Below are 16732 nucleotides of genomic sequence, written 5' to 3'. Positions count from 1 at the left end.
AAATGCAAAGTAAAAGGGCTTTGGGTGATGTGAGGTTGTTGTCCACTCCCAAAAATCTTGATCTGGGTTCTGGACCCAAAAAGGAACCCCACGCATCTCTGACAAGTATGCTGCTCCTTGGCAAAATTCCAGCTGCTCCCTGTTCTTCAGCTCCATTCTGATGGAATTTCTGTTGAGTGAAAAATTTCCCAGTCCCCCCATATTTGGAGCTGGAGGAAAAGGACAGCCACTTTTCCCTCATGCCATGTTGGGTGGCTTATTAACGCTTTAACAATGCAGAGCTTTGCAATGCTCTGCCATTAAGAAGGATATAGAAACGGCAAAAGCCACTAGCTTATTTTTGGCAGCTTATCACTAGAATTAGAATCACTAAACTTTTGGCAGTTTATCACTCATGTCCAGCTCTGCTCCACGGGGCTTTTCATTTCAGAAAGGATTCAGCATCTCTCACTGCCATGATTTTTGGAGAGCAGAGGCACTGGTGCCTGCTCACTGCAGGGAATGTATTTCTTCAGGGATTTCTAATTGCTACTGAACTTTTAAAAGACTTATGGCTTATGCTTCTGGAAAGGAGGAGGAGCAGGAGGAACTGTGAAACTGGAAGCACCTTGGCAAGTGCTGTTAGCAACACTTGCACAGACAGGCAGAAGCATCCCATAGTGGGATGGGCAGCATGAGATGTGAAGCAGAAGACAGGAAAAGCTGTGCACAAGATCTCTCCTTCGGTCCCCTATAGCGAAGATGTGGCCCCATCCCCCTCAGCATCCTTGTGTGTGTGTATGAGGGCCCACATGTGCTTACAGGACTGCTTCTGGGCAGTGCCCACCACAGCACTTCACTCCCTGTGTGTAGTATGGGAGAGCCCGGAGGCCTCCCCAGGTTGTTGTTGTCAGCCATGGGTGATGATTCCCTGCTGATGGCAATTTCTAGCCTGACCAATTTTTCTGCCTCTTAACTGACATTTATTGATGTTAAGCAGTGGTGTTTTTTAAAATCAAAATGTTACTTGAATCAAGTGTCTTACAAAATCCTGGAAGGCTAAATGTTGTTAATTTGCACAGTAACCTTCACCCAACGTGCCAGTGTAAGTTGGCAGGAGACCCACAGCCATGGCTTTGTTTGCCAGGGCAGCTGAGGGGCTGGATTTTAGCTCCTCAACGTATAAAGGCACTCATGGAGTGGGGATTGGGCAGAGGATCTCGGGGGGATGTGGCAGTAGGTGGGCAGTACAGTCTCCAGCAGGGAGTGTCAGTACCATGGATGCTGTGTAGTTTTAGAAGGATGCAAGATACACCTGGTGGGCTGGCCTTGGGGAGGGAAGACCATCTCAGCCTTGCTGCAGTGTGGGAAGGCAAGATGTGGGATGTCCTTCATGCATGGCTGCTTGGCTGCCTGAAAGCCTGGAAAACTGCTAATGAAAACTAATTCCTGCCCAGAGCCATGGCACCCAGTGCACCTGGGGAGGGCAGTTTGGCGGCCCACATGGCCATCCCTTCTGCACACACTGCATGCATGGCTGCCTGTCTCAACAATGTCTTGCAGAGCATGTGGCCCTTCAGGGACAGCAGCCACTCACCTTGTGCCAGTGCCACCCTCCTACTCCACAAGGATCCCTGGTACAGACCTCCAGAGAGCTATAGGAGGGCAGGAGCGCTAATAACTGCCTCAGAGCCCTAGCAAAGAGGGCATTTCTAGCAGCAGAGTGGCCGTTAATTGCACAGAAAAAACTTAAGAAAATTCACAAGGTGGAGCACTTCAGGAAATAAGGATGATGTGAGAGTCTTTCCTATATCCAAGGCCTGGCATCCATCATGATCTCCTTGCAGATGCCCACAGAAAAGTTCATGTTTTACTCAGTCTTCTTGGCCTACTGAAGCAGCATTTCCTCCCTCCAGCTCCCTTCCCACCCAGCTGTTTCCCTCCCTCCTTCAACAGAGCCTGATGTTTCCGCATACGCCTGCCCTCTGTGCCACATGGACGCAGTGCTACAGGCAGCCTACCCTTGCCCTGCAAGGAACTGTGCAATTATTATCCTAATGGATGTGATACGTTCTCCGTGTAGTGACACATAACGTACGGCGCAAGATTACATCCCTGTAAATAACGCATGCAGCTCATCACCACTGTGATTATCTGCCCCTTTCCAGAGCAGTGTCTTCCCATGCACATACAAGTCACAACCCTCCTCCCCCCAAGCTCCTCCTTTGCTCCAGCTGCTGGGGAATTTGGGAAGAAAACCAAAATTCTACAGCTGCTGTGCCATTGTCAGCCTCAGACAGACTCCAGGCAGCTTTGCCCATCGTACCAGTCATCTCCAGCCCATCTGCTGTGCAATAAATCCAGTTCACAGGGCATGGATGGCTTGTCTTCTCCCCTTGCTTTTCAATAGCACCCATAGGCCAGGCCAGGGTTCCCCTGCCAGCACCTTTGTGGCGAGGTTGTGAGGGCTGGGGAGGCACATGCCACAGGTGAGAGGGTTGGAGCAGTCTATCCTCAAGAAGAATTTATTATTCCTACAATGGAAAATTCCTTCAAGGAAATAGTATTAATTGAGATGCAAATTCACTTTCTTCTCCACAGAAAATAAACTCATTTTCCCTGCCCAAAGCTCCAGTAACCTGTTTGTAAGAGCACTTCTCAACAGTGACACCTCCAGCTCCCCAGGAAAATTAGTGCACATTAGCATGGAGCAGTGTATGGGAACAGAGAGCAGTGTCCTGGGCTTGCTTATCCTTGGGACACTTGAGAAAGAATGAATACAATATAACTTTTCTAATTTTCTAATATTTTGCTGGGGAAATTTAAATGGGAAATTTAAATATAGAAGCCAGGTCTGCAGGATGTGAATCAAGAGAGCCTCTTGGGGCATTTACAAAGGAGTATGCTTTAATAGAATATTTGTACCATGGTGACATGCAAAGCTTTGCGTTAGGGGAGGCAAGGTGCTATATGCTGCTCACTTATAACTGAGAGCTAATTATCCCATGGATTCTATGGGAATTGAACTAATACCACATTATTAAAGATACTACGGATTAAAGGCTCAGTTCAAAAAATATTGCTTAGGCAGCAAGTGAAGCACTCAAATAGTGGGAAAGGCCAGATTTGTGGTTCCTGTGCAACTTTAATTTTGCTCCATGTTCACTAGAATGAGAGAAGAGCCCCAGGAGAAAGGAGTAAGTGATCATTTAACTAAATACTGCATTGTAATGTAAATGGGGGCAGAACATAAAACTAGCCTTGCCTAATTTCTGAAGCTTGAGCTCACAGTCTTTTAACAAAAACTTTGTTGAAATTACCCAGCCTCTTTTTTTTTTTTTTTTTCAAGTTTTCTAGTGACTTAAAAAAAAAGCAGCCAAGGGAAAGGAGGGGTGATGTGCAGAGGCTTCCCCTATTTTCACCTCACCAGATCAGCTGTCTTGCAGGCTGAGGAGCAAGGCCGGCAGCTCTGGTCCTTGCTTGACTTGACAGCTTCAACTGCAGTTTCAAATTAATAAACCTCAGCTGTGTGCAAAAGTAACAGAAGTCTGGCAAAGAGGATTATAAACACGTTGAAGTGACCTGTAGCTGCAATGTAGAAAAACACATCTCTCATACTAATTGTTGTTTAGCCTTCTGTGCTGGACAAGTAGAACGTCTATGTTTCGATAACATAAGCCTGTGACAAGAGGCACCCTACCAAACATGCTTAAGATGCCTACCCTGCTGGGGGAAAGATTAAAGCACAGTGGTAAACTGTGCCTGTGTGAATCCCTGAAGAACAGACGAAAACAGCAGCTTTGGTGATCCTCTAGCATGGACTGAGCTCCATGGTATCTGTATCCCCACCTGTGTGCCTCTGCACAGGTGCTGCTTTGGGGATCCCCTAGCTGGTGAGGTAATAGAAATAAATTTACTCTTTGCATTTCATCTTTGATTTTGTAGTTGTTCCTGCATCCTGCCTGTGCTGGCTCACGCAGCTGACAGATCTACCTCATCACCCAGAACATTTGCTATCCAAATTACTCCTCAGCAGCTCTGCTCCTGAATCATGTGTCTCTTTCTAAAATGCCTTGAAAAGACATCACAGCAGAGGATCAAAAAAAGCAGTTAGCAATAAAAATCAAAATCCAACAACAATCAGAATGGGAAAATAGCAATCAATGTGAAAAATAGCAAATTGATCTGCAAAGCAAAAGCAATGAGCAGAACAAAGCCCTGGTCCAAAGGGGCAAGAAAATGGCAAAGGAGGTTTTCAGGCTTTGTAGGATGCTGAGCAATGGGAAGCTGGGGACTGTAACCCAGTGCGATACTAATGTGGAAAGGGAAGAGGTGGATGGTAACTATTTCCTATGGAGCACAGCCAGATGGATGCTCTGGCATGCCCTGGCCCCAGCAGGAACAGCCTTGCCCCCCTGAATCCCCTGTGAGGTCCCAGTCGCACATCCCATTCCTGCACAGCCAGCAGCCTGCCAGCTCCTCCACACCAGTTCCATATAATTGCTCTTGCAGCTATAAAGAATCTTTATCTCCCTTTCTGCTCTTCCTGTGACATTTCCTGGGATGCGGAGGCATGGCTTCCTGGTGACTCAGTCCCTCCACACTGCTCAGCCCCTGCCACTCTGCCTCTGCCTGTCCCTGGGGTGCTGCCATATCTGTGGCAGGTGTCTGAGCAGCCAGGACAGGCTGGGGATGATGAGGAGGTGGCTTTGCTGTGTCTCTGCAGCTGTGCAGTGTTGTGTACCAGCCACATACTATATTTGCAGGGTTGGATCTGGAGGAGGAGGAAGGAGTTTCAGGGAGGAAAAATTTTTTATTGAGTTTCGTTTGCAAAAGGAAGAAAAAATAAGAAAGAAAGAGGGAAAAAAAAAAACCCAAGCACTTTTTTTTCCGTTCTGCTGATGGAATAAAGTAGAGCTTTTGGTGATTTGTCTCCACGTTTTTCTTGTCTAGAAGAAAAGAGCTAATAAACTGCTGTGTTTTCACCAAATGCTTCCCCCTGCCTCCCCTTCTCCTTGCTATAGGAAGGCATCACTTGACTCATATTGTTGATGTCCCTCTGAGGGCAGTGCCTGCCTTCCCCTGGCACCAACAGCACAGTGCTGGCGGTGTTCATGAGGATAACAAGGGAGGTGCCTGGGGAGGGTGCAGCATGTAGTGCTGAGAACAGCAAGAGGAGCTGGGCACTGACCCTGCACTCGTTTTCCCAAGACATGCCAGATCTTGGCATCTTAGGCTGAGACCATGGCTACAGGAGCAAGGTGTCACTGGCATAAGCTCAGCTACCTCCTCGCAGATTTGGACAGGGATGCACCCCAGGGAGCCCACAGGGACAGGCAGCTACTAGCAGGCATGAAGAAACCTCTTGGTGTAAACATTGCTGTATAGAGAACTATGTTTTTCAGCAGCAGCTGTGAAATTCAGAGTAATTTTTCGCCCTTACATTTACGGAGATACCAATAAAAACCAAGCACAAAATAACATTATGGTCCCATTTTTCTGTTCAGAGGAAAGCTGGTATTACACCATTTTCTAGAAAAGTCACAATCCAAATGCCCAGCATTTGAAAAAGAACTACCCCCTGAAAACAACTGCTGCCATCATTTACAACTGGGGAAGAAAATCACAAGGCTTTCCACAGACAATTTTATGCTCTTTGGGAGCATCAGCCCCTGTTGGATATCTGAGGGTGCTTGGCATCCTACTTGAGAACACATCCCTGTGTGCCCTCTCCCTGGGCACCCAAGCCCCACCTGCCAACCAACCAGAGCAGCCCAAACTCTGATAATTGGGAACTGACTAAATCCATTTGCAATTATCCTTTTGCTGGTTCTGTTTCCACCCTGGAAGGCTGTGCTGTTTTGGGCTCCGAGCAGCATTATCAGTGCTAATTCCCTAGGGTTCTGTTTATTAGGCCAGAGGACTTCCCCAGAGTAATCAAACCCAGCCAGAAATCGCATTAAACCCACAAAACAAACACTGGTGTTTGCAGCACAAAGCCCTTCCTGTCTCATTAAGATCAATTAGGTTGTATTGAGCAAACTATCTTCCTTCTTTCTGCTCAGCCTGGACCATTATGCCCATCCTCCACCTAAACAAGCTCAAAGGCAAATCTGAAGATGGAAAGATATGCAAAGCTGTCCATCACTACTGAGGCAGGGTCTTTCCAAAGATGGTTGCAAAGGTAAAGTCATTGAGATAGGGTGTGTATCCAGGACATCTCTCTCACAGCCCTTTCTCCCTCATGAAGGGATGTGCACATGTGAGACGTCTCCTCTCTGCTGCTTTCAGGATCATCCTGGCTCACCCGACCCTGTCACGGTCTTCTCTTGGTGTGTGGGAGGGTCTGGGAGGCACACCTCAGCCCGGGTTAATGCCTCACTGTATTTATTGGAGACTACAACAAAGTAGTACAGGGCCAAAAGCCCCAGCTGCTGTAGAGAAGCATGGCTCCTCTGTGGCACTGATTTACATGGAGCATCTGTCACAAGAGGAAGGGAGGAATACATTAAAGCACCATAAATTCAGGTGGCAGAACAGCCCTGGCAACCCCAGTTCCACAGCAGCCAGGGTTAGCTGTCCCTAGTAGCGTGCAGAGTCTGGGACAGCCCTCTGAGAGATGGAAGGAGGAGTGCTGGCTGGTCATCCAGCACCAGCTGTGAGTGTGCTGGAAGAACTACCCTCCTGGGCTGCATCTTGACCCTTGTGAGCTGCACACAGTGTCAGAGCTCCTGCAGATCAGTGCAGGGAGATGCTCCAAGGCATCAGGGTAGCTGGGATTCCAGACCCAGAGGACTGTGCACATTTCCTCTCTCTGGGCTTAACGACCACGTGCAAATTCCCAGCCTGGCATCAGCAAATAGCAGCCAAAGCAGGGACTTCTACTGCAAACCCTTAGATACGCAACTTCCGTCCCTGACCTCCCTGCTGACTTTCTCTCAGGCATGGCTGAGCATCGCACAAAGCAGAGCAGGCATAGTTTTGCTGAGAGCCAGCAAGAAAAGGGAAGACGTAATTAAACTCCTGACTCCGGCTACGAACGTTGCAGGATGAAATTAGCCTCCTGCTCCCAGGCTGTGAACTTCCTGCAGAGCAGTGAGGTAGAGATGGCAGTCCTCTAAGGCTACATCCACAGCACCAGCTCACGTTCAGGGGTGTCCACTGGCCCTGCTCAAGGCTGGACATCCTTTGAATTCTCCACAAAATCACCCCGTCAAACTGCTCAAGGCTTGTGAGTGCAGCTCAAACTTGTGGGGTTCCTACAGGAAGGAGGCTTTCTGCACCTGAACAGAGACAGCAAGCTCATGCACTCAGACAAGTGTCCTATTACCATCAAACTTAAACACAGTAGGCTTTCTGAAATGGTTTCCAAATTGCCCCAGGTTCAACTGGAATAGATTTTCATCAAGAGCCGTCTGGCACGGCAGCATGCAAATGCCAGGCAGCTCCTGTATCCTGCTGCTCGGTATCCCCAGCCATGGAGAGAACAAATTTACTTGTGAGCCCAGGAAGTCTCTTGGAGAGAGTGCTGCAGGGGAAAGGTGATCTTAATTCAGTGGGGAAGGTGTCTGTGTGGCTTAGGGATGGAAAAGGAGCAGGGAGAAGGGCTGCACCTGCTGGATCTGGGAACTTTAGGAGAGTCTGACAGGATTTCTGCTAGAAGGCAAACAACATCAACCAGACTCTGGAGATAGTTTGTTTTCTCAGAAATCTTGACATACAAGAACTGGCAAATAAACAGCAGTTTTAGAGAAACCATGAGATCCCTTCTTCCCCTCTTTTCATTTGAAACCCAGAAAGGCTGGCTGTGCAAATCTTGCCTGTTCGTTGTGCCAGGTGCCACAAGGAATGCTTGTGAAGGGGAGACCAGGACTCATGGAGATGCAGCAAAAAAAGACAAGCTTATGTGGACTGCTTAAAGATTTAACCTTAAAAATGGAATTAGAGCCTGGTTCTGCATTGGTGCAGCTGGAAGCTGGTGTAGGAAATTCCTCCTCCAGTGTGCTTGCCTCAGCCCTCTGCTCCATCCTTTTGCTGTCCCAGCCATGCAGGCAAGGGGCAGTATCTCCACCCTGGACACCCTGAAGGCTGGATGCACATGTACGTTGTTGGGACTAACCAACAAGGCAAAGCTGCCATGTGAAAAGAGACAGGAGCAGATGGTGTTGTGCATATATATATATATATATATATATATATGTCCTTGCATTTTTCCCTTCCACCAGCAAAGCTCTTAAATGTCTTGATTCCCCCATGGAGAATATTTGTCGACTCCTACTTTAAAGGTCCATACTTGCAAGGACACAGGGAGGAACAGAAAGCTTTGCAATGTGAGGATGAAGCAGAAAAGAGCTCCTGCCAGTGGTACATGAAGTAGTGGATCGAGCAGAAGAGCCATGGTGAAGTGCTCAGGCTGTTTCGAAGCACAGCCTCTGCACTGAGCCCTGGAGAAATCTGCAGGGATCCACACTGGAGAGCAAGAAGTGTGAAGTGCATTTGCACACAGATAAAGCCATTGGCTGAAAACCTGAGTATTTGCACCTAATTATTTTTAGTAAATGACCAGCTTTACGGATGGTTGAATAATATTCATCAGATAAATTATCCATGATTTCTTTCCACTGATCAGTGAATCAATTAGCCACAAATGTCTCTTCAATTACTCATTCAGCTCCAGAAGGATAAATGGGGAGATTTATGACACAGACAACAATAACTATGAATATTTTGAAACAGAGACCCTTTAAAATCATTAAGCCTCATTCTGAACTGGCTCCAATGACTTTAATTAAAAAGTTAAACTTTCTGAGCTCATGTCCTGTAGTGCTGCCTGCTCTGTAATGTCTCCTGCCACCCAGCTTACCTGGGAGGTAAGGCAGTGTGGACTTGAGGACACAAAGATACGGTCTTTGGGAGGGTTAGCAGGGCTCATGAATGATCTGGGAAACACAGGCATGCTCCCACGCTGAAGAAACCAGAAGACACGGCCCAGGGCAAATGCACGGTCCAGTGTAGAAGTAACTGGGGAAGCAGCCCGTGATACATGTTAGGTCAGGTGTGATGGCATACAAATCTCTCTGGCTATAAACTCCATGGAAAGTTCCCATTTCTGCAAACTAATCTCACCGTAAAAGCACTATCACATAGAAAATTAAGGCATGTTGACAATATTAACCTGCATAGTAAATGCAAGTAAGAGTTATTAGACTAATGAATAGTCACATTAGCATACAAGCTGGCTTTGCCTCACTGGAGTAGCAACCTTAGAGCTTGTGTAAGTGAAAGCATAATTCAGTATAAGTATGATAAGTGACCAGAAAGTACACAGAGGAAATCTCTAAATTGCCCTGCTTGCAAGACTTCACATTCCCACTACAGTGGTGCTGCCGACTCAGAAGCGAGGCCTTCCTGCCATACCTGGCATGGCCACAGGTCCCTTCATAACAGTTGACAGTATTGCTCTTTAATATAGTTGGAAATGAGGGTCTGCACCTGCGGCCTGCACAGATCAAAACGACAGGATCCAGATGTTAGGCGCATTAGCTGCTGCAATGTGCATGGCCAAAGCTTCTTTTTTCTGCAGCATTGTAGGAACACTCACAGGAATAACAAGGCACTCCAGGAGCAAAGCACAACTTGTGGCTTTGATCAGTCTGGTTTAGTGGATTAAGATCATATTCCTGTAAACACCCTTGCTGCCTTAATCTGCTTTCCTTTGGGCACCTGAGTGGGCTTTCTCACACAGTCCCATCCACAACTACAGAGGGCTCATTCATTTGGAGCAGCTTTGGCTATAGGTAAGGGGGCTGTGAAGACACTTCCCCTCTGCTGACTCTCACAGCCTCCCCTGGGGAGATATGCCAAGCCTGGCATGCTGGACCAGCTACAGAGCCATCTCCAGCCTTTACCCTGGAAAACTGTTGGCTCTGGGTTCCATAATTTTTACTACTTAGCATCCCAGTGCAGAGGAACCATCAGGAAGCTGAGCCAAGTCAGCTGTGTCAGGGGTAACTGCTGCTTGAGGGGGCAGTGGGACACTCTTGGCCAGCTAGTTCTGCATCTCACTATGGCTCCCCATTCATGCCATGAAGGGACAGTGCTTTTCCTTTGCAATGAGTGAAGGTGCAATGTTTCCTTCTTTGCAAAGTGCTGTAAGCCTGTGGGTAGAAGAAATGCAAGCATGGGCTGCAGGCTAGTGTCCCTCTCCTCTTCACCTTTCAGTGTTACACATCCTCAGTTGATGAAGACCAAGGAGCCACTTCTCTTGGACCACTGGTTCTGACACCCCAGGAAACACTCAAACAGAGGCTGAATTTCCTAGGACAGGACTCACTATGCTTCAGCTGCTGCTGTCAAAAGCCAAGGTCTGTGGAGTTAAAAGATTTCTAGTAGCACCAGTTCCCATTCCTGTCACACACATGCAAAGCCAACCTATGACAGGGTGCCTTCAGTGCTGTTGAGGTCAGAGCTGCCACAGCGATGCCTTTAGTGAAGCATTGCACCTGTGGCTGCGCAGGGCTGGGCGAGTTAGGAAGGCTAGCAGGGGCAGGAAGGGGACTGAAAAAGTGATACAGACATAGGACATGGCCTGGCCTCTCGACGGGGTGGTGAGGAACCTCTGCTATAGGGAGACAGGCTATGGAGTGGGGGAAAAGATTAGGCATTCCTCTCTCCATTTTGCCAGCAGAGCAGCTGAGCCGCCCCCAGGGCACAACCAGGAGAAGGGCTTAGGGACAGGGCAGGTAAGGCACAACCAGGAGAAGGGCTTAGGGACAGCATCCTGGGCTCTGGGACTGACCACAGTTCTCCAGGATGGTGACAAGGAGTCCTGGCCTCTGACACCGAGACCAGCTCCTGGGGCTGGGACTGAAGACTTCTGGGCTCTAGGACTGGCCGCAGTCCCTAGGGATGGGTCCCAGGGATGTCGCTCTCGGGTCCCAGGGATGGGACAGGTGTCCCGAGGTCTGGGACCAGTCCTAGCCCCCAGCCACACAGGGACGGGATCCCGGAGGACGAGATAGCTCTCGGAACGGGGACGGACTCCGCAGCCGCAGGAAGGCGGTGAGGAGAACCCCATCACCCGGGGACGGTGGTCCGAGGGACGGGACAGCGCTGCGGGCAGAGCGGCCAGGCTGGCGACGGTGCCAGCCGCCCCCCCTCGGGCGGCGTTGGGGCCGCCCGCCTCCCCTCCCCGCCCGCCGCCCGCCCCCAGCGTGCTCCCCGGGACGGCGGAGCGCGGCGCGGGGACGGCGCCGAGGGGCGGCGGGGCGGCCCGCAGCCCCCGACAGCAGCGGCGGGCGATGCGGGTCGGCGGGGCGGCGGGGCGGGCGGGGCTAAGCGGCGGGGGCGGCGGGCGGCCGGGCCTCCGAGGCCCCGGGGCGGCACCCGCCCGCCCCCGCGCCGCACCTGACACACGAATTTACGGCCGCGGACCGCAGCCTCCGCAGGTTAAGGCACGGCCGGTCAGCACCGGGGGTCCCCACCGGCCCCGCAAGTGGCTCCGGGGCATCTCCCTCACCCCGGGTGTGTGGGCAAGTTTCCTGCGTTGCGGATACCGTCTCCCCCTCAGCCGCCCCCCTCCCCCCGCCGCTCCGCCATCGGATGCTGCAGGGAAGGGACCACCCCGAGATGACCCCGCTGCCTCCCCGCCCCCCACTGTACCGCCTGCTCTCCTGCAGTCGCGGCTTGGGAGCGGCGTGGGGTCGGGGCGCCCGCGCCCGGCCGCAGGGGGTTGCCGGGGGGCTGCAACCAACGCCCACGCCCAGCAGGAGGCTCGGCGGGCGGCTCGCCGCGGAAGAGCAGAGCCGGCTGCTTGGGCTGATGCGGGAGAAGCTTTTGTTGCTTTCGAGGCAAACTTGGCTGCGGGAAACCTGCCCTCAGCCTAGAAGAACCCGGGGTGGGACCCGTGGACGGGGGTGTCCCCGAAGGGGCATGTCCAGAGCCCTCCGCTGCTCGGGGTGCTGAGTACCTCACCTTGGCAGGCACCCGGCTTCGATCTCAGTGATGCTCTCCGGCTAGGCCTCAGCTGGAGGAAGTGAGAGCCGCGTTTGATCTCTGCGTTCACAGGGAATGTGAGCTCTCTCCCAGCGCTCCTTGCAGAAGGTCTGTGTTGCCGGGAAGCTTGCCTTGCGGGCAGGGGATGCTCTGGGTCTCCGCACGGGAAACCCTTCTGCTTTGCAGTCGACCTCAGAAAGCCAGCAAGTGAGAGGTGGCACAGCCCCTGGGAGAGGTGGCACAGCCGTTGTGGTCACCGCGTGCCCTGGGCACAGGGAGGGGTTGGCTCTCCCCTGCGGCGCTGAGTGTGTTCTGAGTGGCACCTTCCCCCTCTCCTACCCTTCTAGCGGGGTGCTGCCCACCCGCAAACCTGATGTGCACAGGAAGGACGTGGATGCTGCTGAAGTTCCTGTTTTGCTGGAACTGTGGGGCATGGATTTCCTTGAGAGGGGAAACGGTTCCTTTGCCTTTGTTACATTTACAGCCTTTTTCCCCCTTTTTCCTGCACAGTGGCAGATTGTCACCATCCATCAGGCAGACAGGCCGTGCAGCTGAGCTGTGACTTCCTGTGGGTGTTGGGTATTATGATCTGTGTGGAAATTGTGCGCAGCGCAGCACGCCACCTGGGGATCTTGATCAGATGCTCCTCAGCCAGAGAGGGGTCAGATCCAGAGTCTTTACTCCAGACACTGCTTGTCTTACTTCTTGCTGGGCAGCAGGGCAGTCCTGGGTACCAGCCCCTTACGTGTCCCAGGACTGCTGAGCCCACTGTGTCCTGGGTAGCTCCTTGGTCTGACACTGTGCCTGTCTGCATTTGGGATGTCCACCCCACAGCGTCGCACATCGCAGGTGGGCACTTGCCCTCTTCCCAGAAGTGCCTGTTTCAGGTGCAGACGGTGACTATGCTCATCTGGGCAAAAATTAATGTGAGTTGCAAGAAGTGTCCAACACTGCATTGCCAAATTCTCCTGCAGAAATTCCCCCTTCTACCTAGATCGCACACCAACATAAGATGAAATGAGCATGGATCCTTACGCAATTTTAGCGGCCTCTCTATCAGGATTTTGCATTGCAACCAACAGTAAACCCTGCGGTCTGAATCAGAAAACATTTTTCTTGGTTCACCAATGCAAAGTTTTTTGCCATCCCAGACATGAGAACAGGTGTTTGGCTGCCCGTTTAATCCAGTTTTACAGAAAATTGCCTCTCGGTTAAGAACATTAGCAGCACTGGGATCTCCCAGGCCCATCCTATTTACCTCTGTGGCTTCCAAAGACTGCTTACTGTGTGTAACTGTTCCTTTAACTCCCCTGAGACCCTGGCGGAACCAGGGTTTGGTTGCCCGAGCGGCATCCTGCTTGCTCCCTTGAAAAATAATAAGGGAAATAAATACAAAACACTCATGCAAATGCTAGGAGATAGTTTCAAGTGGTGGAACTGAACATGGCTTGGCACAGTGTTGCGATGGAGCTCTAGTCTGGAGTTGGAGTCCTCAGTGCTGCATCTTTGTTGTCCCCCATCCAGCTCCAGGTGCCCAGCTGTGTGCTGCAGGCATTCCAAGGAGCTCTTTCAAAGGAAATCCAGCGGGGAGATTCTGGGCCCTAGCTTCTTCTGCCACCTTGCCATGGAAAGCAGCAGTGGCAAGCGAGCAGGATATTGTCCAAGAGCACTGTGTACAGGCACACACCTATCTGGGAGACAGCCCTGCTTATTCAGTTAATTAGCACATAGATCCAGAGAGAGAGAGTTTTCCTGTGCCTGTTTTTTCTGCTTGAACGAATTGATAAGCTGATGATGATATTTTTGCTATGGACGGCATAAAAGCAAAGCCCAGGCACTGTGGTTGAAGCTCATCATCTTGCTGGTTTTTATTTGTTTATAGGACCACCATGCTGCTCAGGGGTAGAGTGGCGGAACGGGGATGTAAGCCCAGCCACAGGCTCAGGGAGTCCCCCTTTCTGCACAGGAGGACAGAGTGAGCTTTGCACTGGCCACCAAGAGCTGACCACAGCTACCTGGGTGCTCCTATCTGCTTTTTGCAGATTGCTGCTGGTTGCTCTGACAAGTAGTTTTTCTTTGTAAACAGGGATTTCTTCAAAACTCCTGGGAGTAGCAACTGGCAACATAATAGCTCTGTGGCAAAAATGTGTGTGAGTGTGTGTGAACTCCAGACTGAAGGAGAGAGGGAAAAAACATCCAGGAGTTATGGAACTAATGCAAATGAGTTGGCTTTCATCTCTCCCTGCAGCATTCTTTGTGGAAGGCATTTGCATTTCCCCAAAGTCAGTTCCTCCACACCTGTCCCTCAGGCAAATTCAGAGCGATAGACCAGAGGAAAGGCCTTTTTGCAAGGTGAGGGGGTGGCTCCCCAGATCTGGAGAGAGGTGAACTCAAAATATTTAAAGTAGGAAAGTTTTAAGGTCACAGCTCGGGACAGGGCAAAGAATTGCATACAGATTGCAGTGTGCCTCACTAGTGAGCACAGGGATAGGGAACATTCCTGAGCTCCTACCAGGCCACCACATGTGGTAACCCATGTGGGAGGGGGGACAGGGTGGCTCACGTATGCCTCTGACATCAACCCTAGCACAACTCTGGGATGCCACCAGGGCATGGTCCTATGAGCAGTCCTTGGAGCAGTCCAGCATCACCCTGTTTACATGTGCTTGGGAGACCTCTTGCTCCCACCTAACAGCCACTTGCCCTGGGGTCCCCAGGTGTCTGTCACTCCGGGTCTGTGTCCTGTTCCCCCCCACCCCTTTCCAGTGGTGCAGTGGCTGCTGGGGTCTGCAAACAGCTCCAGAATGGACTGCTGCCATTTTGGCGGAAGGCTACAGCTCAGCAGAGACTCAAATAAAGCAGGATTTTATGAGCACTCTAGTAATAGCTGTTAGCTACGATAAAAGGATTCACAGCTCTGCAGGATTCATCAAGTGTTTTAAAAACATAACTCAAGCATCAAAGGGGCTCTTATAGACATCATATTTTCACATCAAGTAATTCTGAAAATTCCTATCCAACTTAATTAAAACAGCCACTAGGCTTATTAAAGGCAAAAAACAAAGGCCTTTTTCTCCGTAAGCACCAAACCATTTTGAAGAGAGGAGTTGACCAAAAAGTATGCAGACTTCTTTGTTAGAGAATCACCTTTGTGAAAGTTTCCTATACGCAGGCCACTGTGTCTGATTAATCTCAAGCTTTCCAAAATGAAAATAAGTATGGGTTTGGGTGTTTCTTTTTTTGTTTGTTTGGGTTGGGTTGGGTTGGGTTTTTTTCTGGCTAGGGACCACAGAAGAAAGATGAAAAAGTAAGAAGAACTTTGTAGAGAAAGTTAGGTAAAAGGGTGGGGGTGTGTCAAAGCCAGACCTATAATAGGAAACAAGCCACTGAATTGCTGGTGAAAGTAACTTTCATCTTGAGCGCTCCAAAGTGCTGTGCAGTGCATGAATATATACGAGAGCTGGAAAATATTTGACAACTAGCATCATGAGATGAAGTCACCAGCTTTGCTAGCAGCAGAGCCACCACAAGCAGCTCAGCAGCTCACCTGCTGTCAGTCCCTGACTGCCTATGCTTGCTCTGCTTGATGGATTTGTCACTGGTGGTGTGCGCTGGCTTAGCCAAGCTATTCTGTAAGACTCCAGGCCAAAATTTTAGATGCTATACTTGTGTAATGCTTACATGAGAACGTATGGTCCTTAGCTGGCCCAGCATGGCTGAGGTATAATGGTGCTAATCAGCTCCTTCCCAAGCTCCTTCCCTCACGTCCTTGGTCCCTGGCAGCATTGCCATCATCTCGGGCAGGGTCGTGATTTAATTCTCCTTCTGTTTTGATGTGCACAGTCTCAGTGATGTTTGGTCATCCCCAGGCTTCAGAATATATCCTCCTTGACCACTCAGTCCTGTCTCTGTCTGCCTCAAAGCCCTTACTTATTTCAATTGTCCTGGGGGGACTTAAAATATACCTCTGTATGAGGTATAACAGGGGTGGTGTCACTGGAGCTGTGGGTGCATTAAATACAATATTTAAACATAGTAAATGCTTTTTTAAACATCCATAGAGGCCTTAACCTTTTAGGATTCAATCCTATTATGTTATTTTTGTTGGTTTTGATTAATAATGAATTAGCATCCCCCCAAAAAAGTATTAAATAGCTCCTCTCTTTCCTCTTGTTTACAGGTGAGCTTGTTTTCTTTCTCTTCACACTGTCCTGTGTGGCCAAATTGTTGCCTGGAAGGGCAGTGCTGGGAAATGCCATCAGGAGCAGGCATGTTCCTGATACTTGTAGCACACCTTACCACTTTCCTTCCCACTTGTCCACTTTCTCAAGGGAGATTGCAGGACTTGAGCAAAGAGCCTCCTGCCCCTGGGTACCGCCTGTCTGCCCCTGGGAACCTGTCACACTCTGCTGCTGGGGAGAGCAAGCTGTGGTCATGCAGGACTGGTGGCATGGGGAGGTGTACGAGCGCAGTCTTCGTACCCATGCACTCACTGCATGGCCAGGATGTGAAATGCAGGAATTAGGAGGTAGGGAGGGTTTTTACATTGAGTGTTTATAGCACTTTCCTCACTTGGTGTCTAGACATAGCTATAAATGAGGTAGAGGACTGTTACCTAGGAATAAAGCTACTGAAACCAGCCCTGAAGAGCTTGTCGCTGTATTTCCAAGGAACTGGGAGAATCCTTATGATTAATGTAACAATATTGAAGGCTGTATACTCACTGTAGTTGGATACTGAGTCAGGGGATACACTTAGA

At 50.1% G+C, this 16732-nt stretch overlaps 1 protein-coding gene across 2 annotated transcripts in view; it reads left to right on the top strand.

Annotated features, from left to right (window-relative positions):
* Positions 1-11285: 11285 nt before the first annotated feature.
* Positions 11286-16732, top strand: part of TMEM121 (transmembrane protein 121) — a 35210-nt gene continuing 29763 nt past the window's right edge. The window contains exon 1 of one of the 2 annotated variants that reach the window (XM_054073842.1): positions 11286-11426. The gene's annotated coding sequence lies outside the window, so the exon portion shown is untranslated. Of the gene's footprint in view, positions 11427-11931; positions 12082-16732 lie in introns of those variants that run through there. The other variant, XM_054073843.1, reaches the window with a different exon arrangement.

The sequence above is a fragment of the Cuculus canorus genome, chromosome 8, assembly GCF_017976375.1.
Source record: "Cuculus canorus isolate bCucCan1 chromosome 8, bCucCan1.pri, whole genome shotgun sequence".
NCBI lineage: Eukaryota > Metazoa > Chordata > Aves > Cuculiformes > Cuculidae > Cuculus > Cuculus canorus.
This window is presented reverse-complemented; position numbering and strand designations above follow the sequence as displayed.